This window comes from Lissotriton helveticus, chromosome 2_1, assembly GCF_964261635.1.
Source record: "Lissotriton helveticus chromosome 2_1, aLisHel1.1, whole genome shotgun sequence".
NCBI classification, from domain to species: Eukaryota; Metazoa; Chordata; class Amphibia; order Caudata; family Salamandridae; genus Lissotriton; species Lissotriton helveticus.
The window spans coordinates 272,763,182-272,790,003 of NC_136059.1; positions in this window are offsets into that span (position 1 = coordinate 272,763,182).

Here is a 26,822-nt window from a genome sequence, read left to right on the forward strand (position 1 = left end):
TCTAGCCACTTGTGTTGTGAAAACAGTGCAAAGAAAAACACAGCAAAAGCCCTCCACATGTGGGCACACCTGTGTTCATGTGTCGAAACATTTACCCTAACTTATGGGTGGGTTCAGAGTATTCTCGTTCAGATTGGGGATGCACCCCTTCTGTAGTCAGACACTTTGTTAATTTAGGAATTAAGGTGAATTCTGAAAAGAATCATAAATTCTGTTGAATTGTATATATGTTTTATAAAAAATGTTTTTATTAGGACGCCCTTTTCTACATTTCAACTAAAAGAGTCTATTTGCCAACATTGGGTAGAGTCAACCAAAAAACTAACATAAAACAAATATTTGACATACTGCTTTGTTATGCTAGCGTTCCTTTCTGTTAGCTTTAGGCATAAGTCATAATAGCTGAGGCGGGCCTTTACTGTATGACACATACGATCCTGGCAATAAAACTGATGCACATCCAATCATGTTCATTGTTGTTTGAGTACATTGTATGGAAGTAGTAGGACAAACAAACATACATCAGCCAGACAGACAGACATGCATTCTGAAGAGCTTACACTAGTGTCAATTGAGTTCCGAAATTTTTTCATATGTTTGGAGGATTGGACCTCAGAACTAGAGATATTCAAACATCCCAATGATAGGGTGCTTCGAGTTAAATACGTTTCTGCAAATATTTCTTCTGACTAATGTATGTGTATCAGAAATACATATGGCTGGTTTAAAATAAACATGGGCAATGTCGGAAATCAAATGACACTAGTGTAAACCCCAGAACCTCTCATCAGAACACTCCTGGAGCTATCGAGATCTGAAGAACGATAGTCTTGCTGCCTGAAAACTGTTTTTAAACTGAAGCTACTTGCCTTGAACCGAAAAACCCAGAAGTAACCCCCAAAGTCAGTTGGCTGACCTCCTGTATGGCCTACAGGAACACACATTTCCAGAGGACCTTTCCATGCAATTACCCAGCTGACTAGAATTGACTGGACCTGCACTGAACTCTGCTGCTGGCCTCTGCTGTAGTGAGTCCTAATTCCCAAGTGGCGACACCTAGGTCCTTAAACCGTGGCTGGGGTTAGAGTGTTAGAGTGTACTCCTCCTGCACTCAAATTCCAAAGAGTGGGATTTAAAACTTTCTGCTAGTAGAAACATTTGAGACTGTGACTGTCAGCAAAGCCACAGCTAATGACATCAAATCACTGGTCAGCCTTAGCCTGCTGGTTTGCCCCACTGAACGAGATTTGACTTTTAGAAACGTTTCAAAGGCCGAACAAAGAGGGTTTCATCTAGACCGATGCTGACCAGCATCGCATCACTGTTGAGGCTTTCGTGGGCATGGACTTTGTTTCCTCAGAGCTTTCCCGTCTTCACTCGCCTGACAACGCCTGACAACGACCCACCGATGACCATTGTTCCTGCATAAAACTTTCTAGGATGAACCTGGTCTCTGTACACGACCCATGCTCTATCAAGGTCTAGTACAATCAGATAACCATGGTTGACACTTTATGCTTTGTGGCGTTATTGTTAATTAAAACATTGAAAATTCATAACTCCATTTCTACCTAAATAAATACTTTACTACTTTACTCTGAATTAAGTCTGATGGTTTGCTGGTCAAGCAACAAGAAGGTTAAGTATGGATTTATTTAGTGACTTTTGTGGTTTACCCTTAAAAAGAATGTGTTAATTATTTGAGGTGGGTTCTCATCTCCCTCAACTAATAATATTTCTTATACGATACCTTGCATATAATCCAGAATAAAGATTAGAGGGATTTGCATATGTGTTTTATTGTAAGGTGCACTATTTGTCATGTCATGTTTTAAGTGCCTGTCCACTGTTTTTTTTTTCATTTTCGCTGTAAGTTTTTTAAACCACTCTATAATTTAGTAGACAGGAGACATAAATGTGCTGATGTTTTGGCTAATATGAGGTTATTTGAGGTTATTATCAGTTCGAGTGGATTTTTAAAGGCTTTGCGAAATTTTTAAAATTACTTATATGTACAATTTATGTTACTGACCATTGACTTAAAATTAGTTTTTTTACTGTGCTTTTTATTTATTATATGGGCAAATGTGCTAATAAACGTATTGTTCTATTTTCTCCAAGGCAATATATATATACAGTATCTTCACCTCTTCACCACTTTATTCAACTACAAAATAAATCAGTATCAATAAGTGGTTTATACTTAGGGGCCGATTCCGATCTCGGTCGGAAGGGCTCCGAATGGGGTTCGGGATTAGCGGGTCATATTCAGAGGCTGAACTTCTGTCCGGTTCGTACACGGGTCCGGACGACAAAGTACGATGCGAACAAGTGTGAAATCTCTGTCTGAATCGTTTCCGGGTCCGAGCCGCTCTGTACGTCTCGGCCGTAAGCTAACCGTGGCGCTTAATAGAGGCGAATTCCGACCGAGCCAGTACGATGCTAAATTCGGACAGCCGGATCGAGTCGGAGCTTCCGGCTCGCAATAGCTCCTGGAGCTGGACTTTGGGGGTCCGCAGCAGACCCCCTGTTACCCGCAGCCTTACGGCTCGGACACAGGGGGAGACCCACGGGTCTCCCCAACACAGGCATTTACGGTGCGGATGGCACTGACGTGTACCCACTGAAGAGGGCGCACTTGTCCGGAACATACCCATTCAGTCAATGGGAGCCCATATACGCGTTGGGCAACCGGCTCCCATTGACTTCAATGGGACAGCTGACAGCATACGGCCGCATTGTACTCGCTCGGTCGGACTGCAGGAGTCCGGATCGGTCGGAAAACACCCCGGATCCGGCTCAGTCAGAGTGATTTCCAACCCAGATCGGAATCGGCCCCTTAATGTAAAAGAATATATTAATCTATATAGTTGCTCGCCCTTTTCCCCTTTTCTCGTCACACTCTAACCTCTTTATTTTTGTCTCACTTTCTTTGAAGAGGTAAAATCCTCCTTGACGCACAATGTGCTTCCTATATTTCAATATAAGTATTTATTTATAAGAGGTATGCCATTCAATGTGCTCGCTTTTCTCACATTTCCAGTCCTTCATTTACACATTGAATCTTTATTCTTAAAAATGAAAACACAAATATCAAACTGTCAAACTTCTCTCTCCAATGGGTGAGCAGGTGTTATAGTCCACATTTTCTTGTAGAAAAATAGAATTACACGTTACAGAACATATATTTATTTATGTACCCAATCGATACCTTAAACTCAGCTCCACAATATCGTGTTTAATTCTGTTTTTAAATGTAATTTTATTGTGTGCAGCTGGGAATTCAGTACACATACATTATTGCAAGGCAATAAAAAAAAACTGGTAAAGAGCTTCATCTCGATATACATTATCAAAGCCAATTTCTTCATCATTGTCGGATGGCCTTGAAGAAAACTTTAAATGTAACTACAAAGTGGTTGTAAGTATTATATAAAACAAACGAGATTGTAACTGCTCTAAAGAAAAGCTTTCAATTTTAAAGACAGATATTTTTAATCTATTTTAGAGATGCAGCAAATACCATTTACTGTTGCACTTTTGACTAAAAAAGATGTTCTGTTCCAGCTCTGCACATGGTCATTTATCTTTCTGTGGCAGAAGAGGGCATTGTGTGACTGCGTCGTGCTGCATATTCAGCAAGTTCAGCACGAGTCTGATCCGAGGAATGTTGCTACCATATCAAAATCAATTTTCACACATAGTACACAGAACAAGTACATAATGGTAATGTTAAAAACAACATTATTACACCCAGTTGGTAGACCTACCTGCTGAGATTTCATCTTTAGGATATTTACCAAGGAATAAATGCAGATCGGATTTTCCCTCGATTTATGAGACAATGCAGAATTATTGTCTATTTAAAGCAGCATTAATTTCTAGAGAGTCTGACATGTCAGAACAACTATTGATAGAAAATGTATTATAAACTATTGTGTGGCTTGTGCTCAGCAAAATATACTCTAATGAAATGATGTGACGTTTCTGCTTCTGGTGCAAACCCTGCTAGTGTGGGCTTGACTGTTTTTTGGCAGTATATAAGGTTGATACTGGGAGCTAGAAAAATATTAATATCTACACCTGTAAGTATATGCATGGGTGAATCCCCCTTGACTATTTAACAATGTGGACATATAATGTATTCATCTCACCCCAAAACATGTTTCATATAGCTTAAAAGTCACACTTCTTTCCTTCAGAGTTTGTCTCAAATGTGAAATCAAAGGTTAAAGTGACGTTCTAGCTGGGTCAAAATATCAGTTGCCCTCACAATGCACTGGCTATTAACTTAGGATCTGATTATGGCGGCGGTGGGACTGCCACCGTCAGCCTGTCGGTGTCAGTCCTACCGCAATCGGACCGTGGAGGTCCGCCAGCCACTTTACAATGGTAGGCGGATTGTTGGCAGTCGGAGAGACCGACCACTATGGATCTGATGGACGGAGTGTAATGTCAACAATGGTGGCGGTGCCTGCTTAGGTACCGCTGTAGGTATTACAATGTAAGTTTCCACTGGCCGTTTCATGGCATTTCACTAGCCATGAAAAGGCAGCCAGAAAGGGACATTGAGGCGGCCTTAGAGGACCCACTTCCCGCTGGGCCTCCGACATGGGCCCTGGGGGCCACCTATGGTGCCCCCTACATATCAAACTAACACAAGAAGGGAGTGAAGAGGTAAAAAAACAAAGGGACCCACTCTTATGGGAAAGTATAGAAGTGTTCCTCCAGACTACGTGTGTCTTATACAATGGTGAAAAGCACACAGTTGTGTTTAAATAACCCTCACCCACCAAAAGGACCCTTGGTGGCATGCTTCATCATCAGGGTGTTCCCGCACGCTGCGGGACGGGGAGTGCTGCGACCTACGACTACATGGGAGCACTGGTTATGAAAAACAATACTATGTGTGGTGTGGGAGTATGAGTGGGATGGTCAGAAGCGAGTGAATGGTGAAAAATTTTAAATTACCTGGCTCCGTGGAAAAAATAAATGTCATGTTTGAGCTGGTATCGTTAAAAGTGGGGAATGAGATGGAGATACTATGCTTTAATGAACAGTGTCTCCTGTGTCGACATGTTGCGAAGCCCTCCACTGGCTTCTCATCAGGACCTAGAAGAGATCCCTTCTACACTCAAATTAAAACAACTGTGTATTTACATATAATCCTACATATCCCTGCGCCATGTGGCAGGCACCACATGGTGCTGCCACATAGTGAAGGATATGTAAAATGTGTATTTTCTGTACTGAGATGTGTGCTTGCAGCTCACAGCACACGCCACAATACAAAACATACATGTTGCTACTGCCAGGAAGGCGGTCACATCATAATACCTATGGCAGGACCGCTGACAGCTAGTCGTGTAGTCCCATTCCAGATAGGATGGCGGTCAGACAAAAGGCTGACCCAATCATAGTCAGGCCTATTCTTATTACATCACTCATGACATGTTCTTTAATACCATCACTCATGACAGCTGAAATTACATCATTGTAATTTCAGTGGTTTGTAGAGTTTGAAATTCTACATTTTAAATGACAGTTTCACCAATGTCACTTTAACCTTTGGCTTTCAGTATATATACAAATGTATATATTATCGCTGAAAAAACAAAGTCTAAAGTGATGTTATAATTAGGTCAATATCTCAGTGACAACATTAACATTTTGAACTTAAAGAAACACAGAAATTAAGCCGTTATAATTAGCACAGCTAACCATAACTTGTGTCACCCAGCATGAACTGCTTATGACATCACACATTACATTATTCATGACATGTTCCATGACATCATTTATGAGATCACCAATGACATCACTGATGAAGCCATTGAAACATCTTTTGTACACGTTCCTCTATAAACTAGTATGGCATTTGCGGCCTGACAGTTAGTGCAAAATAGCTCAGAATAACATGAAGCATCATAATGGGGGCCATGTACTCCCCTCCCCTTTCTCAATAGAGTGGAGGGGGGTCATGCAACCCCCTCCCCTTAATAAATAGATCAGACCCCGGGAAGAGGTCCCTGGGGCCGAGAAAGGAATAGGGAGGGGGCCTGTGTTCCCCTCTCCCCTTAAATACACCCAGCCCAAGGTGATGGGGCTCCTCTGAGCTTAAATGGACTGGGCATTGGGGGCCCTACTGACACCCTCTTCCCATATATACATAATAAAATGGCAGCTACCATTTTGTTTAATTTTTTTGCGACAATCCTGCGGGATTACAGCAAAACATGCTATTTTTTACTTTTTGGCCTCGGGCGGGGTCCCTCTGGGTCCTCCCATAGGGCCTAGGTGGACTGGGTACCTCTACCTTACCGCATTATATCATTATTTTTCTTAAACTTCAGGACCAGGGGCCAAGTCCCTGAGTTCTGTAATGGCTGCCAGCAAACTTTTTCTCATATTGCTGGCAGCCAATCAGAGTACTCGCTCTCGCGGGAGTCTGATTCCCACTGGAGCAAGATATACAAAGGGAATAAAGCTTCCTGTGCCAATCAGAATGCTTTATTTTTAAATTGGCACTCCTGTGAAACTCTTGAGAGACTCTGTTGGACCCAATATTCAGATATAGAAATATTTTTTAAGCTTAATTTCTCAAAAACTAGTGAATGAATTTAGACCAGGATCTAGTGTATGTAACGTTTACAACGAAATTTTTACAACGCACTACCATTACAATGCAGGCATTACCACGCATACCATTACAACGCATTGCGCTGGGGGGCGCTCTAGGGTAGGGAATAAGTTTAATTTTCTATCCAACACCTTCCCTAGTGTCCATGGGGACTGGAGTTGGAATAGAAAATTATACTTACCACTATCCAGCACCTCTAAGCGCTATGCGTTGTAATGGTATGCGTGGTAAAAACCGCGTTGTAAAGGTATTCGTGGTAAAAGTATGCGTTGTAACGTCATACATCCGGATCTAGCTTCTTGCCAAATTTGGTGTTTTTCAGTTGGACTGTTTTTGCTGCAGAGCTGCCTAAAGAAGTCTATGGGAAATCCATGGGAAAGTTAGTTTTTCAGACCCCCCTTTTTTCTCATATCCCACTTGATATATCAACCCAAAACCAAAGTGAATTTGCATTTTATTTAGAAAGTCTTGTGAAGATTTGTCCAATAGGAGCAATGTTCTTGGTAAACCAAAAAAACTCCATGTCTATGGAAAATCAATCCAATCTACAAAGTGTAAGTACTGTAATGAAAGAAAGTGCAAAATCTATCCACCATAAAAATGTATGATCTCGCAAGAGGGGGGTGGAGAAAATGTGTCTTAAGAGAGAGTTCTCAGCAGAGAGGCTTATGTGTTTGCACACCCTACTACACACACAAGAAAACAGGACTTTTATGCATGAGATATATGTTAAGGGCCTTATTATGAGTTTGGTGGTGCATGAGTGGGACCACGCCACTCCCACACCGCCAAACCCATGTTTGAACCACCCACCAGATTAGGGCAGGCTGTTCTTTGGTGTTCATAGGGTGGCGCCTGCATGGCATAGACTATTGCAGTCAATGCTGTGCAGGAACTGGGGTGCATGAACAATGGGGTGCTATGTTGAGCACCTGTGCATCCACATGGTGTGAGGCACGAGGGGGCCCTGTAGGAACACCTTTGTTCCCTCACTCCCACACTTTTCATGATGGTCGCACCCCCATGAAATGTGTAGCAGTGAGAACATTCGTTATATGCTTGGCGGGGCAACAGCAGCTCCGCCAACCACACTGCGGTCTCAGGATCGCTGTGCAACCACCAGGGAATGGTGGTTCCCTGGCAGCTGCAGCGGATGTAGTGGTCCCAGGGCAGCCCGATCACCCTAGTTGTAATAGGGAAGTTGGGAGACCACCAGAATGAGTCTGGTGGTCTGGCAGACTCATAATAAGGCCCCAAGTGTTTGAGCTCACAAGGCTTTTGCAAGAGTCTGAGAAATATACGGGCGGAGCAGGAGTTTGGGTTCACCCCAGTATCCTAAAAAAAAAAGGAGTTATAAAATGAAAGAATCACATAATGTAGTAAAAGTGTTGCTCTGACAAGGGCCATTGTGCGTATAGTGTATAGTGTTCAGTTACACATAGAGCTGGATGCATTTCTTTATGTGAAGGAAAATCCTGTTCCCTTCTTCAGTGAAGTGCACTCCATCTCACCTATAGACACCTGTATTATCAAAATGGATATTGTTATGATATATGAAGCCCATGCCATCGTCACGGAGAAATGCAGAAACTGTTTTAGTGATGTGCTCACAGGACTTCTCAATCTTAGGACAAAACTCTTTTTACCATTACCATTTTAGCCTTTGACATATATCAGAATATACAAAGGCAGTGTGAGGAAAAAGAGATATCAATTGTGAAAAGATCTTCTTCATTTGTGTATCAATCGCAACTCCTGTGATTGTGCCTAGGGCATTGCCACCACAGTGCACTATCATCAGGTCTATGTGCTCACAATCGAAAATGCTCTTAATCATTGGTAACAAGTGATGCCACTTCATACCTCCATAGCCAATCCAAGTGATGTCCAAGTTTGGAAATCGAAGATTTTTGTCAATAATACATTTAATGACATATTCTCTAGCCCAGTGGATGAAACTGTGTCCCAAAATCCAGAGGTGAACCATGGAGCAGTATGGTAATCTCTGTCACAAGAGGAGTGCTCGACAGAATGTGTAAGCAACAGAAGCAAGATAGAGTTACATGATGAGAGAAAAATGGGAGGGTGGCAAAATTATAAATGTAATTGGTAGCTTTTTATCAGTTACAAACGTAGGTTAGGTTATGAGCAACAGCTGTTTGTAGGGGGCACCATTACTTGATAAACAGTATGAGCTTTTCTATGGGGTAATTTTCATATTTTGGTACGTCTCACGAGACCTTTGCAAGAGTAAAGCAAGCAGCACTGACCCCTTAGTCTGCAAATGAGGGATTGTCTACATGGATCTTGCAAACGTCTCACAAACCCACACGAGAGCAACCAACTATGATGGGCTTGTCCAGACTATGGCAAGAGTTTTTAAGAAGGAATAAAGAATAAAGGAGAAACATACTACAAACTCGTAAATTAAGGGACCCCCCTCTAAAAGGCATATGAGGTCAGGGAGTGAGAGGGGAAAGAAAATACAAACAACTAGAACAACATTTCTCCCCTATGACCTATATTTCTTTACCAGAGATTAAATCTAGTATGGGATTGAGTACAAATGCAAAGTTACATAATTACAACATTCAAGTGCACATATTCATATTCTATTTTTTTTATCATTTTATTTGTTATTCTTATTTACTTTCTCTTTTGTAATCAATACATATTAATCAATATTTTTTATATTTGCTAGAAAAAAGCTTTTTTTGTCAATTTTTTTATACAAAAATTACTCCAAATTGTTATACAAAATTTGATACCACTGTATCAACCCCCAATAAATAGGTCAGACTAATATCAAAACACATTCATTCCTCACAATCGTTCACAATCATACAAGACATATATACACATTTGGGTATAAGGAACACATAGATGTAAATCAATTCCAATGCACACATTCGATGACCAAAGACAAGAGGTCTGGACACACGAGGTCGACTCACGTTTCGGTGGGGTAACACACCGTGAACCACCTTCATCAGGACCTTGCCTAAATAGAATACAGTGTCACTCAGACAAATGAGAACGGAGGTACATAAAGAACCACAATAATACATATTTATAAACCCATACACTATATCAGAAGTATATTTAAACAATTGATTAGACCAACTCATTATTGAGAAAAGAAAGAATGCGGAAAGATTACCAACATAAATGCATCTCGGCAATAGTACTCTTATTATTATAAGAGACCGAAACGTACTAACGGCCCGTTATTACCAAGGAGGTATCAAGGTGTGAAAAGAGAAAAGAAAGGGAAAAGATAAAACAACCTTGAATTACAAAAACCAAAGACACCATAGTGTGCCGTACAAAATGATATATATAGAAAAGGTGACGTTATAGTAGAAAGTGCATAGATATAGATTCCATCATGCCATGCTTGCAGAATTCTTAAGATGTGCTATCTATTTTAAGTGCCTCTCTACTTGCAGCACTAGAACTAACTTGACTTACTAGTTTCAATTGATAATGATCCCAACTCTCCAAAATATGTAGGTATGTAAAAATGGGACAGCAAAATCTATTTCACTAGTGGCTGACAGTCCATTTAATTTTCTATAAGGAAATAGGATGATAGATGATATATCAGAATTAAACTGCCTCGGTGTAGATATATTATAAGATTGGCAATTTAGTTAAATCCTTACCGTATTAATCAATGTTGGACTTGACTTCTAGGTGCCTTATTCAGTTTATTATGGTGCCCCAGTGCAGGTGTATGTAAAAATTCCAGAGGGGGAGATATATGTGGATGAAAAGATATTCTCATACTGTAGTGGTAGCCATCAAGAATATACTCAGTTGGATATCATATATTCACATCAATTCATATGTATGTCGTATTACATGTTATTGCTGTATCAATGCAGAGTGTAATACAATCTGAGCCATAGCAAAGAAACATATCCCTATAATATCTCCAGACGTGCTTAGCTGGGTATATCTTCAATGGATGTTCCTACAAAGAAAGTAGGCAATGGAACAAAATAATGGTAGTTTGCGGATATTTACCCCCATGTCTAAAGCCTGTAAAAAAGGGTCAACTATGCGTAGTCATCGCTTATGCGACTGCTAATACTACGCTACAAACCAATGACTCTATCTAACCCACAATTTAACGATTCTATATTGCCTACTAGATATTTGTGGTATGCATTGTCAGGATACAAATGCTTACCTGACGTAAGGACGATACAGCATTTTTCCCGGTAACTAGCAACCACTCTCATTTGATGCGATACGTGATTACGCGGTTTAATAATATCTAGTTCACAATACGGGAATGACGCGCATGCTGCTTAATATTGTGCGAGCCCTACACCCACGAACTATTGATTTGAGGAGCCGATACGTAGTTGCGCAGTTTGATAATAACTGTTTCACAACAAAGGAGTGATAATACTTTAGCAGCAATTTAATTTTCCTTTTAGCAGAAAATTACCTACCTACCTATCTTAACTAATCCCTAACCATCCTCTGCTACCAATAAAATATACTGATAGAGTGCGCAGGTCACCCAACTATAAATTTACCAAATACTCACCTAGGCCCATATTCAAATTAACCACAATTTCTTAGATCTGGTAACCTAGGCACTATCTACCAGATATTTGTACTTCCTAGGTCCTATACCCTTGACTTACTCTCCTGGTCATCGGTATCTGTGAACCTATGGGATCAGGGAGTCTAGCATAATAAGTATGGTAGCAAGACAACAATATGCACTCTTATAATAATCACTTTTATTTATCAGCAATGTAATTTTTCTTTTAGCAGCAAATTACCTACCTACCTATCTTAACTAATCCCTAACCATCCTCTGCTACCAAGAAAATATACTGATAGAGTGCGCAGGTCACCCGACTATACATTTACCAAATACTCACCTAGGCCCATATTCAAATTAACCACAATTTCTTAGATCAGGTAACCTAGACACTATCTACCAGATATTTGTACTTCCTAGGTCCTGTACCCTTGACTTACTCTCCTGGTCATCGGTATCTGTGAACCTATGGGATCAGGGAGTCTAGCATAATAAGTATGGTAGCAAGACAACCATATGCACTCATATAATAATCACAGACTCGAGAAGTTTTGAAAACCTTTATCTAATCTTCATCAAAAGTCATGAGCCAAAGATTAACAGCAAACAAGCTATCGATAATCAGGATTACAAACAGCGTATAACTATGCAAAAGATATATTATGCCAACCATTTAGAATTCTAAATGGAAGGTAAGAACAAGGAACATACTGAATAAACTTATAGAAAATCAGACTTAAAATGGTATTTTCTAAAGGACGGGAAAAATAAGGGACATGCTAGATTGTCACAGTATAATTGTTTTCAAGAGGGTGGGTAAAAGAGGGAACACAAATTATATTGACGTATCTGAATTTACCATGTAACTAAGGGGAAGGTAAGAAAATGGAACACGCTAATAATTCAGGATAACCACTTCAGTTTTCCTTAAAGGTAGGGTAAAGAAAGGGATCATCTATTTATTCAAAGACGGTTCCTAACATCAATACTAAGTAAGGGGGAAAAATGGAACATGCTAATAAAGGCAAGGTTCATGATTTAGTAATTTGTCACAAGGGAAAGGGTAAGAAAAAGGCACATATGCAATTAAGACTTTAGCACACTTCAGGGAAGGTGAGAAAAAGACGCAATTGGTACTATTTATTACCCACATAGATTTATATTTACCTAGAACGGAGTGAAGACCAACCACAGGTCAGTTAAGGTCAGAAACCCCGAAAGTTGCAAATGCCAGTAGGCCAGCAAGTACAGGTCAGAATCAGGACAGGAAAGCCAGATTTGGATCAGAACCGGACAACCGAAAGTTGAGACCAGCACCCGCAGTTCAGTTGCAACGCCTGCGCTACTCCCTCTCTGCAGCTATCAGTCAAAACCCCAATTGGGTTATCGAATTCCCCAGCAAAGTGCTTCGCCAGCACTTCAGGTCCCATACCCCGATTGGGTCAGCGAGTCTTCTGACAGAGTGCTCCGCAACAACTCTGTTCTCAATCAGCTATTGAGTTTGTTGGGTCAGTGACAGGTCAGCTATTCGGACAAGTCGGACAATTTCTCTAGCTAAACTTAGACTAGTTATACTATTTTCCAGGTCAGTGTACCACCCCCCAATGTTGCAAGTGCAAGAATCCCCAATTTCGATTGGACAAGGAAGAGGACAGGTCATCACCCCATCTCAACATTTCGAATTTTCCCGTCTCATATTCAAATTTACGTTCCCATCAAATCCAGGTTCACATAACGTCTTTATTTCAAATAACAATGGATGTTCTATTGACAAATACAATGTAATTTTCCAGAGTTCACTAGGTGAAGTTCCCAGGACCATCATCCCAGTCAGTCAGCTACTTGGCTGGAATTCAAAGATCACTGCTTTGGAGACTCGCGGATCTCGCGCAGACGCAGTTTCAAGCAAGATGGAGTGCAGCATAGGACAATAGGCCATGTTTCGAAGTGCAACATAAAATGGAAAAGAAACACAGAATAAATGAATACACTGTATACCATGAATCTCTATACTATACCCATTACTTTATAAAAAACGACAGCATTCGGATTAAGCAGAACGAACAGCATAGCAAAAGCAGCAGTGCAAGCTTCTCGCATGTGAGAACACAAAGCAGCCATCTTAGCTCTAGTGCGCAGATGCGAACAGTTTCCCACCAAGTCAACGAATACGTCACATCACATGGGTATGACCGATGCATGCGCAGTCCAAATTCCAGCGTAGTAGCGGCCATTTTAGATGCAAGCGTATTAGTATTAGTAAACACATAAGCAAGCTTCTCTCGGACACCCGGTATGTACGGGAAAATGTAAGTTTAGTAGAACAAACATGTTGGTTACTTATTAATACTGTTATTCGAGGTTCTTGAATACGAGCAAGTTGCTTTACGTGCGAATCCTTGCTCCATCACTGCTTAAAATATTGTACGGACTCTACACTCTCTATCTATTGATGTAAGGAACCCGTCACATAGCTACAAGGCCAATCAGCTTGGTGATTTTCTGTTCACATTGCAGAGCGCATATTTCTTAAAATATTGTGCGCACCCTACACTCTCGCTTTGTCGATGTGAGGGACCTGTGATATAACTACAGAACCTATCTGGCTACTCACCCGTTCTTTCTAAAAACACTTCTGCGATGCTCCGCATACATTATGCTCTGCTAGATCTCAAGGGTGCCAAAACTGCCTTTAAATGTGTTACTACTCACGCGCAAGGCGCCACGTTGCCTGTTGCATCATCACGTTGTGCATTACCTCAGATCGTAGCTAACCCGGTTTTAGGAATTAATCCTGTGCCATCTAGATGTAGTATCTGGTTGAATCACATATAGGCACTAGAACCAAAAAACACAACTCAATTCCATGTTTGCTAACGACACAGGTGCATCAATGATTTTCTTTTAATGAGCTATGAAACGGCCTGTATTACTAATAAAATTCTGTGTAAGAAAGCGTATATTCAAAAGTGTGCCATATGGAGAACACCAGGGAGTTGTCTCTACACGCTCAAAAATAAATACATTGTTGTGAGGTGTCTAGAAGAAATGTTAAAGTAAGATTATGCCAAATCACTACTTATAATCAACGCCTTTTTGGGTGATCATGAGAATCTTTGTATAGAACTGCACTCCTATCAGATAAAGCATAACAAACTGAGAAATGTGTATAAGGGCCCACTGAGTCAGAGAACTAAATTGTGGACAACAATATGTCTGCATAATAATACTAATTATCACCATCTAATATAGATGTGAATACAATGCACCCAGACAAAACGAATTAACAAGGATATGACGTGAACTGTCATATTTCTATTAGACTTGAGGATTCATATCTTACTTCTGAAAACTAGATCTGAAGACTAAATTGCAAATATAATTTATATAAGAATCCACAAGAATATGAGAACGAACGGTGAAAAACTGTGTGTGCTAATGCGTCGGTGAAAAATTATTGGTCACTATTTGCCTGAAATGGGCTCATAATAAGAATTGTAACAGCTCTATAACATAACCCCAGTTAAATCTAATATAAAGGCACCATACTGTTTCATTAATTAAAACAATACCTAAGGAGGCCGGGTACAGAGCACTAAAAATAATCGCTATGCATGGCGATTTGTAATGTTCCAAACAATTTCTTCATTTAATCTGTCCTTTACACTATGAACGTTAAAGATCCAGAAAGTTTCCCTTTTTTGCGAGTTATTTTAATGGACAGACCTGGTTTGGGTTTGACCTTTTCGAGAATGCACCTGCGAAGATAATGTTCCCCATGGTACATATCTGGCCAGGGTGCAACCATCGGGGCTGTAACTTTTTTTGTACGAACAGCTGATTTATGCTCACTGTATCTAGTGCAGAACTCGCGGCTGATTTCTCCTTTGTAGGCCAGCTCGCATGGACAGACGATATGACATTTTGGCTCCTACAATTGCTGAGGTCCCTCAGTTTGATGTTTTTTTCCTTATTTGTAAGGGTATCAGTGACCATTGCTGTGTTACAGGCATGGCAGGAGCCACATCTGTGGTTCCCTAAGATGGGGTAGGCCCGTAAGAGTAGTCTGTTGGTTAATATTTCGGGCTTCTTGGCTAGTGTTTACTAGCATATCTCGGAGATTTTTGTTTCTACTAAGGGTGGTTGAAGTTCCTCACCTTCATGTGCATTTTGGAATTTCCAATTCTTAGTTATAATGTTCTTAATTTTGTAGTTTAACTGAAAATTATTTATGATGCATACTATCTGAACTTTTGGGACAGGAGTATTGCCCTTTAATAAAGTGTTTAGATTGTAGTATCTTGCTCTTTTAAAGGTGGTCTTGACCAATCGGTGAGGATAACCTCAGGCCGAGAGGCGTTTTTTTAGGGCATCACCATGAGTGTGAAAATCATTCATATTGGTACAGTTACCCATACACGTAAAAATTCTCCAAAGGGTATTGAGTCCTTCTGATGCTGTAAAATGGTATTCTTAGCCGTAGGTTTTCTAAAAAACTCATTGTTAACCCTTCATCCGAGCCACGGATCACTATATCAAGGAATTCGACTTCTACAGGACTAGAATGGGATGTGAACTTCAAATTGTTGTCACTGGCATTGAGCCACGCAATATATTCCTGTAAGGTGTCATTGTCTCCCTTCCAAATAAAGAAAATATCATCAATGAAAATCTTCCAATAACTAACATTCTCAAAGAAAGGAGCTGCTTCACTGAAGATATTTCTAAGTTCCCATTCGCCCATATAGATATACTGGTGCTCCTAATCTGTTGGTATATCCGGCCATTAAAGTAAAAAAAGCTGTTCATTAAGACTATTTCCAAACATTCCAGTATGAAAGCGTCTGGTCTTTCACCCGGGTGTTCTGCTGATTAATGTGACCACTACCTGTAACGCTTGACATTGAGGGATGTTGGTGTACAAAGCCTCAATGTCAAGCGTTACTAGGATTTCATTATTTTGGTAAATGGTATTCCTTCAATTTTCTCTATGATGTCCCCAGTGTCGCGAATATATGAATCATGGTTCTTTGTGAGGGGACATAGGAATGTATCAACGTATTTGGAGAGTGGTTTGGTACTCGATCCAATGATGGTGATAATGGGACGTAAAGGAGGGTCTAGAGTGTTTTTGTGAGACTTAGGAGCTCCATAAAGTGCTGATACTGTAGGGCAAGATTTATTGAGGAACAGGTACTCTTGTTGGGAGATAGAGCCCTGTTCTAGGGCCCTTTTGGTAATTTCCTGAATGCAAGTATTTAATCTGCCCAGCTCCCTGGGATGAGATTTTTTTGTAATGTTCTCGGACTGACAACATGGCAAGAATGTTGTCCTTATAGTTAGTTTGGTCCATAACCACAATTCCCCCTTCTTTATCACAAGGTTTGATAATGATGTGTTTGTTGTTTATGTGGGGGATATTTGGTGGCACATAGTATTTCTTTCAGTACCGTCTCAAATATATCTACCTTGGGGCCTACCATGTCTAAGGTGGGAGTGGAGATAGATGGTGGTTTACACTGAGATAGCTTTATTCACCATTTTCAAGGGATCTATGCATAAAAATATTTTGTAGTCTAACCTTACTAAAAAACGAAAACATGTCTTGATGTAATTTGAACAAATTTGGACCAGTGCTTGGGACAATAGATAGACCTCTTCCTAATTGTTTTATCTATCCCTATGTTGAATTATCTGATGAGAGATTAAAAATAGGCAAGGTGTCTTCAGTGTTTGTATACTGAGGAACAGAAATGTCTATGTCCTCCAATATTGCTGGTTGCATGTTTTTAAATAGGGTTGCAAATGTTGAGGGGCCATCGTTTGTTGCTGGTCCCCCTTGTCTTGGCCTCAGCGTCTGTTTTGGCCACAGTGTAAAAAAGGAGACTGTCCCTATAGGATTGTAGGTTTGTCTGCCTGCATCTGTTGGGCCTATAATTGTACTGCATCTCATCTGTACCCTGGAAATTATGGGGCTCAGAATCAGATGAATAAGTGTCTGAGAAATGAATGACTCTCCTTCAATTGTGTCTGCCATGATTTTGGTATGTAGCATCCTGGTTTCAGTCTTGGTAATAAGATTTTTCAAAATACGGATAGGCTTTATCTTGGGTGTACCACCTCATGTTCTTTCTCAATTTGTCAGAATTTCTATTGGTTAGACAATCTTTGCCAAACTCATAATATATCTTCTCCTAGGCAGTTTAATTCTAATATATCATCTATGATCCTATTTCCTTATAGAAAATTAAGTCAGCCACTGGTAACATAGACTTCCCTGTCCAATTTTCACATACCTGCATATTTTGGAGAGTTGGGATCATTCCCAATTGAAACTAGTAAGTCACGTTAGTACTAGTTCTGCAAATAGACCATGGATAATTACGGTCAGTAGTTGCTTGTTTTTCATGATGGTGTCAGAAGATACGACAAAACACAATAACTACTGATCCAGCATCCTACCTATTATTTAACAACATAATATGCATATGTGGTGTTATAAATTATGTCATAGAACATGGGTACTCACAAACTTTCTGTCGGGGCCAAAATTACAGTGTAGTTTATGGCCGAGGGCCGCACCAGTAGGGGTGGAGTCAGTGGGGGGACGGGGCTAGAGTAGATAAATCAAACCCATTTCAAAACTTTAGACAATAGGACAATGCTGTATTTCAAACGCATATGTAACTACAAAAAGCTCATTTTGACAATACAATAGAAATCTTCAGAGACATTGCATAGCTTCATGCACTCTTTGACCCCTATTCCATCACAGTCTCTCTCTCTCTCTCTCTCTCTCTCTCTCTCTCTCTCTCTCTCTCTCTCTCTCTCTCAGTCAGTCAGTTAGTGTCTCTCTCCTAGTCAGTCGGTCTCTCTGTCAGTCAGTCTGTCTCTGTCAGTCAGTCAGTCTCTCTCTCAGTCAGTAGGTGAGTCAGTCAGTCTCTCTCTCTGTCAGTCAGTCAGTCTCTCTGTCAGTCAGTCTATCTGTCAGTCAGTCAGCCCGTCTCTCTCTCTCAGTCAGTCAGTCTATCTCTCAGTCAGTCAGTCAGTCAGTCAGTCAGTCTCTCTCTCTCTGTCAGTCAGTCTCTCTCTCTCTCAGTCAGTCAATCAATCAGTCTCTCTGTGTCAGTCAGTCAGTCTCTCTCTCTCTGTCAGCCAGTCTCTCTCTCCTCTCTCTCCACTTTCACTTTCTCTCTCCACTCTCACTCTCACCCTCTCTCTCAACTCTCACTCTCTCTCTCCACTCTCACTCTCTCCACTCTCTCTCTCTCTCTACCCACTCTCTCTCTCTCCAATCTCTTTCTCCCCACTCTCTGTTGAAAATGACAATGTATGTGTACATAAGCGGTGTTCATTTGTGTTCACTGTACCCCATGTTGTAAGCAGAACGAATAATTACGAAACACTGACTATGTTATCCCGCCAGCATAGACCCATGCACACACGTACACGACAGCCATTTTTAGGCACCATGGCCTCTCTGACTGTTTGCTAAACCCCCGACACCCCTCCCCGCGCGACCTGCTCATGCATCGGCCACAAGACCCTCTCCCTCTGCGTGACCCTGCTCTAGAAGTAGCACTCCTGCTTGACCCACACCCCCATTTCCTCCCAAGAACACCCTTCCCCTCAGCTGACAACCCCCCCCCCGGCTGCACTTGGCCTCTCGACCCGGTCCCAATTCCTAAGACCAAGCCTCGTGGATGTACATCCCCCTTTTCCCTGCCCAGCATAACAAAACCTTGATACACCAACCTAAGTGTCCAACCTTATCGCCTGACCAACCTTTGACCTCCTCATCCCCTCCTGCCCTCGTGTCCTGTAGGAATGTCCAGCTGAGAGATCACAATCTCTTGTAACATTCAGGAGGGGAGGATGACATCTGAGCAATTGGTATGGGAATAGGCCTGAAGCTGGGATTCCAAGCATGTCTTTTCCTACTTCAAAGCGTCTTTATTGTATTAAGGAATGTTTGTGCATCATAAACATGTGTATAAAAGACGAAGCCTCAGAGAACTTGTTAGAGCACCTCCTGAAGACACTATGCGAGTGTCCGAAATGACAGGCTCTCCTCATGAGAAATAAAACTCTATTCTTGTCTTCCTGCTTCCAGCGCCCGTCTCTTTATTTGGTAATTATTCAAGATGGGAACTAAGAGGCGTCCTGCGCCAGCAGCCTGGGCATCAGGTGCGATATGGGCTGACTTTTCCTCAATTGGCGCCCCAACGCGGGGTCCATCAGCGACATAAGGTCCGGTAAGAGAGGTCCAGACGATGGGGTGAACATCTAAACGATTGGAGTATACCTGCCTTGAGAGGGCCCTCGTCCGGCTGCCGATTGAATGAACTTCACCGATTCTGAACGGACCTCTCTCAAATGACCTACTGTCCTGACTGGAATCCCACAGGAATGCTGCAGTAAAAACATGGAGAAAAGAGAACGATTGGGCGCTGGAGAAAGGAAGGCGAAGAATTGCCCACACGGTCCAGGTCCGGGTAAGGTTAAGTAGGACGTCTTTACGTCCGATTGGTAGGATGGCTTTATCCATCTGATTGATTGATTGATTGATTGTTTGTATTGGAATCAGTATTTAAAATACTGATATTGTTCATTGATTGGTTCATTTAGCCTCGGTTGCTACTTGAAGTATTGGTTCTCGTTGAGACATTCTCTGTTTGCAAACAGCGACGAATAGGAACGTTCCTCTCTCTTTGCAAATAGTGAAGGATAGGTAATGCGGACTTTTGTCCCCCGTTGTAATCCGTCATGCCTATTTTTCTCCCCACTGATTGATTGGTTGCTCTGTTGCTCTTTGAGACATTCGCTGTCTACAAACTGGGAAGAATAGGAATATTCTGTCTCCCTTTGCAGATAGTGAAGGGTAGGTAATGCAGACTTTTGTCCCCATTGTAATCCGTCATGCCTATTTTTCTCCCCATTGATTGTTTGTTATCGGTTTTTATCGATTATCGCTCTTTTGAGATATTCCTTGTCTGCAAACGGGGAAGAATAGGAATATTCTGCCTCCCTTTGCAGATAGTGAAGGATAGGTAATGCAGACTTTTGTCCCCGTTGTAATCCGTCATGCCTGTTTTTCTCCCCACTGATTGATTGATTGTCTGGACATTTATTGTTCAAGGAATAGTTCTCTTGAGGCATTCTCTGTTTGCAAATAACGTGGAATAGAAATGTTCTGTCTAGTCTTTGCAAGTAATGAAGGGTAGGTAATGCGGACCTTTGTCCCCCGTTGTAATCTGTCATGCCTATCTACTCCCCACTGATTGGTAAACTAGTTCCACCCGGACCATTTATTAGAGGCCGGTCATCTGGCTCGGCCAGGAGGGCACCCCTAGTACAAAAGGACAAATATAAAAAAAAAAATGCGGATTAGCCGCTGTATCGTGCTAGCAAATAAAGAGGAAAAAATATATATAAAAATCGTTAGGGAAAAGAAAAGGAATCGAGTGAAATCAGTAGGCCACTGATGAGATCTCTTTTCAACCTCGCTGAAATGGAAAAATAGGGAACAACCCCTTAGGAAATATGAAACTGGTGTGGAAAGTCGAACTCAACGACTATGACTTCGAGACAACTTGGCTCCACCACCCACCCCGCCCAATTAACGACAAACCTTAGGCGAATAATAGAAAATATACAACACTATAGCGAAGTAACAGGTGAACACGTTTTATTTTTTAACAGACAAAAAAAAAAAAAAAAAAAGAACATTTAAGCAACTATTTGCACGGCAAACGGCTGCAACGACAAGCGAAACCCACAATGCATTTCGCCGTCTGCCTGACGCCGTTCCAGTCTTTCCTTCCCCAAAGTAGCAATGTTGGGCTACTTTGGGCTACTTTCCAGTAGTTTTTGGGCGTTTTTAAGTCTACAAAAACCATCAGGGGCGGTGGGGTGGAAGGACCACTACGCGAATAGCCCGAAGGCGGCACCACACGCCAAGGCCTGTCCCCCGGATAAACCAAGGGACCCGTTCCTGGGGCCAGGGCGAAGAAGCGTCCGGCCGCCATCGGCTGAAGGCCCGGCCCGAAACATGCCAGGCGTCCCCACTTCTTCAATAATGGCTGCGACAACACTGGGGGGGGATGTCTTGCACACGCCTCCGACCACCCCCCTCTCGTCCTCATCGCCTGGTCCGGCCATAACAAATGTCAAGCGAGGCGCCGTGGGGTGCACCGGGAGGGAGAGGCGGCGTGAACTAGCCTCTCCCACCTCCCCAGGTGAAGGCTCCCCAGGTTCACCCCCAACGCTCCTCGCACCCGGCAAAGGGTTCGTCCACTCTTGCGGTGCAGCGACGCTCCACTCACCCAGCAGAGTCTCGTCCACTGTGGCGGTGCTGCGACGCCTCGCCCGGCAGGTTGGAACCCGTCTGCTCATTTGACCCCGCGATTGCCGGTAGCTGCCGAACTCTCAAAATGGCGGTCGACCCTGCAAGAGCGGGCCCAGCATGAAGGGATGGCCCGGCTGCTTGTTGATTAAGAAACAAGTCCCACCATCATAAAAATTCTCCTCGACCTTGAAGATTCTATAGGAGCCGCGGGGGCCTCCGACCCCCGCACACACCCCCGATGGGGAATGACTGCCATGATTGCCCGCGGAACGATGAAAATGTAGCCGCGGGACGTCGGCGCTCCCATGCTGACGCCAGCCTCAATTTGAATGACTAAAATCCTGCAGACTACAGTTCGGATCAGTTCCGGTGAAAACCCAGTATGACCCGGTAGAAAAAATGTTGCATCCCCCCCCCTTTGACTGATGGTTCATACAGCCGATCCTTTCTGTTGCCCTTTAACGGAACTTTTGGACTGCCGAAAGAGGTTCTGGGCCAACCACGAGTTGGTAGAGGTTTTGGCTATGCCTGGATCTGCCTGGCTGCACCCAAAATGGCGCTGGTACAAATGAAACTTTCAACTCCTTGTTGTACCCCGATTGCTCAGCCTTGCTGTCATGAAATATGTATACAGTTTTAAAAAAACAATGAATTGATATGGGATGGGTACTGATTATGTGTTCGGACAATGAATTGAAGTTAGATGGGTGCTGATTGAACATTCGGACAATGAATTGTTGTTAAGTTTTGTGCATCATGATAGTTGAAAGTTCAAATTTCAACACTTATGATACTTGCTCACACTGAAGTTTCGATATGATTTTATTGCACTTGTCGCACTTTTATTATGAAATCAACGACCACCGACTCCATTAGGTCTCCCACTAATAAGTACCCCCACATGTACAGTTCTGGCCGGCCCACGGGGTTGTAGGCCCGTATTTATGCACCGACATTTTTTATTAAAGATTTTTGGAGAAAAAGTACGTAGTTGTCATGTGTAAATTGGTAAGTTTCGAATAAATGACCACTGTTTCCGATATAACTGAATTATAGGTGAAATGGCTCAGCTCGATTAGTTAAGGGTTAAAAAGTATAGTACGCAGAAATATTGCAAATATGAATGGTCCAGGTTTTTGTTGTATGTACTTTGCATATTTTTGTACAACCTAAAGCAACCACTAAAAGATCCTGGTATTTGGCCTATACTTTATATGCTACCTATATCAGGAAAATTGTGCTAAAAATGCCCCTAAGTCGCCCCGAAGGAGTGCCACCTGGCCTCCCTACACACGATCCGTAATACCACACTTGGGTGACCTATGCTATCCACCGGCTTCCGATAAATCATCTCTCCCACACTAAAAGGTCCATCTGGGCTTAAATGCCGAGTTGACAAGGACTGCGTTCCATGGAGATAGGCCGAGTATGTAGTAAGTAAAAGCCTTTTCGGGTTTATGCGCGCTGATGTGTTTTAAATGCTGCCCCCGCCCCCCTTCTTTTTCTCTCTTTCTACAGGTCACATTGGAACGTCGAGTAAAATACGAAAAAGAAAATGGTGATCTAACGGACGAAGAGACGGGAAAAAGGCGTTCGATTATGGTGCCTACACGCGATGATCGAACAATGCCCTGAACTTAACGCTTGAGAGGACAGCCTGAAGCGAAAAAAAAATACAAAATGTGACTTCGCTTGGCACCCCGAATAGTACGACCAAAAATGACGTGCACTTATGATTAAGCATTCTACACTTAACTAAATACGGAAAGTTTAAAGAATATTCTGAGGTGAGGTTTAAACTCTAGTACCCTCCGCTTGGAGGACTAGGAATATTGTCAGTGTTTAGAAATTACTACATCCTTTCCACACCTTCATAGACCGGAAACTCAAAGCTGCCCTATGGTTCTCCCAACTGACACCCACTGTTGCCTCAGCCTGGAAACACATTAGCCCGACCAGGTTAGTTCTTGACCGGTTGCCAAAGGCGTAAGTGTGTGCAACCACAAAGACCAGTAAGGGCAGCCGACAATAAAAGAAAAGAAAAGGGTAAAAAGAGCTTAGGATGCTAAGGATGCGCAGCATACAGGAAAAGGTCATTATGGCCAATAATGGTTATACGTCTTGTCTTGGTTTTTTGTATATTAATACATGTACTGTCTCCCTCACCCGAGTATGTGTGTACGTAATGCATGGATCTACGTCATCTCTCTGCCTACGTTTCTGTATTATATAACTCCTGTTGTTCTGTGTTGTGTGCGTACTGAATGACCCATTATTGTACACGTCTCCCTCTCTCTCTCTCTCTCTCTCTCTCTCTCTCTCCCTCTCTCTCTCTCTCCATGTCATACGTGTACCGAATGGACCATTTAGAGTGCGATCTCTCTCTCTCTCTCTCTCTCTCTCCCTCTCTCTCTCTCTCCATGTCATACGTGTACCGAATGGACCATTTGGAGTGCGATCTCTCTCTCTCTCTCTCTCTCTCTCTCTCTCTCTCTCTCCCTCTCTCTCCTTCTCTCTTTCTCTCTCTCTCTCTCTCTCTCTCTCTCTCTCTCTCTCTCTCTCTCTCTCTCTATCTCTCTGAGGGTCCCCCCTGTTCCCTCTTTCCTTGTATGGTAACGTTGTGCCCCCCCGGCACAAACCTAATTGGGTCTCTTCGAACACAAAGGTGTTCGGCAAAATTGACAGGAACTAAAACGATTGTGACTTGCCATATTACTACCTCTCCTTTCTGCAAAACGAGAGAACCCGAGTTGGTAAATGAAGGAAAGGACAGGTAAGACGACTGACGTCCCCTAATCTGGCCTTTTTATAAGGGGACTATAACGTCAATGGCCTTCTGTTTTAGCAGTTCGTTAGAAATACAATTCCCATTGCCCCGATTAACCCCAGCCCCTGTCCAAAGCGCCCCCGCTTCTCCCGATTGACCCCAGCTCCCTGTCCAAAGCGTCCCCGCTTCCCCCGATTAAACCCAGCTTCATGTCAGCTACCCTCGAAGCGTAATTGATGACCTTGATTAACGGTCACTCCCCAAGAAAAGCATGTTTTACATCTACCCCCCCCCCCTTCTTCATGACGATAACGCCCCCGCTTGCAAGAGTTAGCCGACCCCGAAGGGAAATGTAAGATTGTCAGTACTTGGGTTAAAATGAAAAAGGGCGAGTCTCTACATAAGGACTCGATTTTGAGTGATGATATAATACACTGTGTACAAAGGTCCAATTTCTCTCCATACGTCACGAATGAACGCCAAACAGGTTTATGAATTCAATGGTAATGCCCTCTTACATACTCCATAAGTGATGACTTCTGACTGTGACCGATGAACTTATCCCCCACCTACGTAGGATTGGGGACGGAATTGAGATGTATAAATGTCTTCTCCTGCCAGTTTTTCTAAAAGACTTGTTTTATACCCATTCAAAGATACAATCACCGGAGGAGAGGAGCTGGACGTGATGCACAGCCTGGCCACAGATCATGAAGCACGTGTGACCGCGACCAAAGGTGGAGTCACAGAGCAACGAGACGCGGGACGAGGCACCACTCTCAAACTCGGCAGATTAAGGAATGAAGGGCTGCCTTGAAGCCCTCGATTTGCTGATCCACTCGTGCCTGAAGTCCCCGTCCTTTTTGAGCCCGACTGATGGGCCTGCCTGCTCGTCATCCTTTGCTCCTTTTGGTCCCTTGGTGTGCTCAGAGATCTGATCCCACTCCTCCCTCTCTTCCCTTGATTATTCGACAACATCACCCTTTTCGCATAACTTTTGACTATAGAATGCCACGGAAAAAGAAAGACACACAGGTGCCCAGCATGAGGCACCCCTCAGAAAATAAGTTAGGAAACAGGACTGTGATCTAACAGCAGAGGACTGATCGCACCCTGCAACGCGTACGGATGAATCCGAGCTGGACCTATAGCTCCACCACCGGTGCTCAACAGCGCCAACAAAAGTAGACGGACTCTGTTAAAAAGACATTGTGACAAAGACCCCCCCCTTTTTTCTGAACCTTCTACTCACCCCCTTGACTAATTGCTTGTATCGAACTGAATCCCTCCCTCAACCATTTTTTTTTATTGCTTTCTAAAATGTTTCATCGGACACTCATGTATTTAGTTTTCCAAAAGGTCTCTTATAGCACTGACAAGACCCGAAGGTATAAGAGCACTTTCTACTGTATTTTTATGTCACCGGAGAGAAAGTTAGAACATGATTCACGACTAAGTATTATATCGATCGCTAGACTTATATGAAGAACCCAACAAATGTAAATTCACATGTATTGCATTTTGCCTATCGTATCGACTATATAGAACTGAACTCGCTTATGTAAAAAAAGCGGCGACTGTTGAAAATGACAATGTATGTGTACATAAGCGGCGTTCATTTGTGTTCACTGTACCCCATGTTGTAAGCAGAACGAATAATTACGAAACACTGACTATGTTATCCTGCCAGCATAGACCCATGCACACACGTACACGACAGCCATTTTTAGGCACCATGGCCTCTCTGACCGTTTGCTAAACACCCGACACCCCTCCCCGCGCGCACTGCTCATGCATCCTCCACAAGACCCTCTCCCTCTGCGTGACCCTGCTCTAGAAGTAGCACTCCTGCTTGACCCACACCCCCATTTCCTCCCAAGAACACCCTTCCCCTCAGCTGACAACCCCCCCCGGCTGCACTTGGCCTCTCGACCCGGTCCCAAGTCCTAAGACCAAGCCTCGTGGATGTACATCCCCCTTTTCCCTGCCCAGCATAACAAAACCTTGATACACCAACCTAAGTGTCCGACCTTATCGCCTGACCAACCTTTGACCTGATCATCCCCTCCTGCCCTCGTGTCCTGTAGGAATGTCCAGCTGAGAGATCACAATCTCTTGTAACATTCAGGAGGGGAGGATGACATCTGAGCAATTGGTATGGGAATAGGCCTGAAGCTGGGATTCCAAGCATGCCTTTTCCTACTTCAAAGCGTCTTTATTGTATTAAGGAATGTTTGTGCATCATAAACATGTGTATAAAAGACGAAGCCTCAGAGAACTTGTTAGAGCACCTCCTGAAGACACTATGCTAGTGTCCGAAATGACAGGCTCTCCTCATGAGAAATAAAACTCTATTCTTGTCTTCCTGCTTCCAACGCCCGTCTCTTTATTTGGTAATTATTCAAGATGGGAACTAAGAGGCGTCCTGCGCCAGCAGCCTGGGCATCAGGTGCGATATGGGCTGACTTTTCCTCACTCTCCATCCTCTCTCTCTCCACTCTCT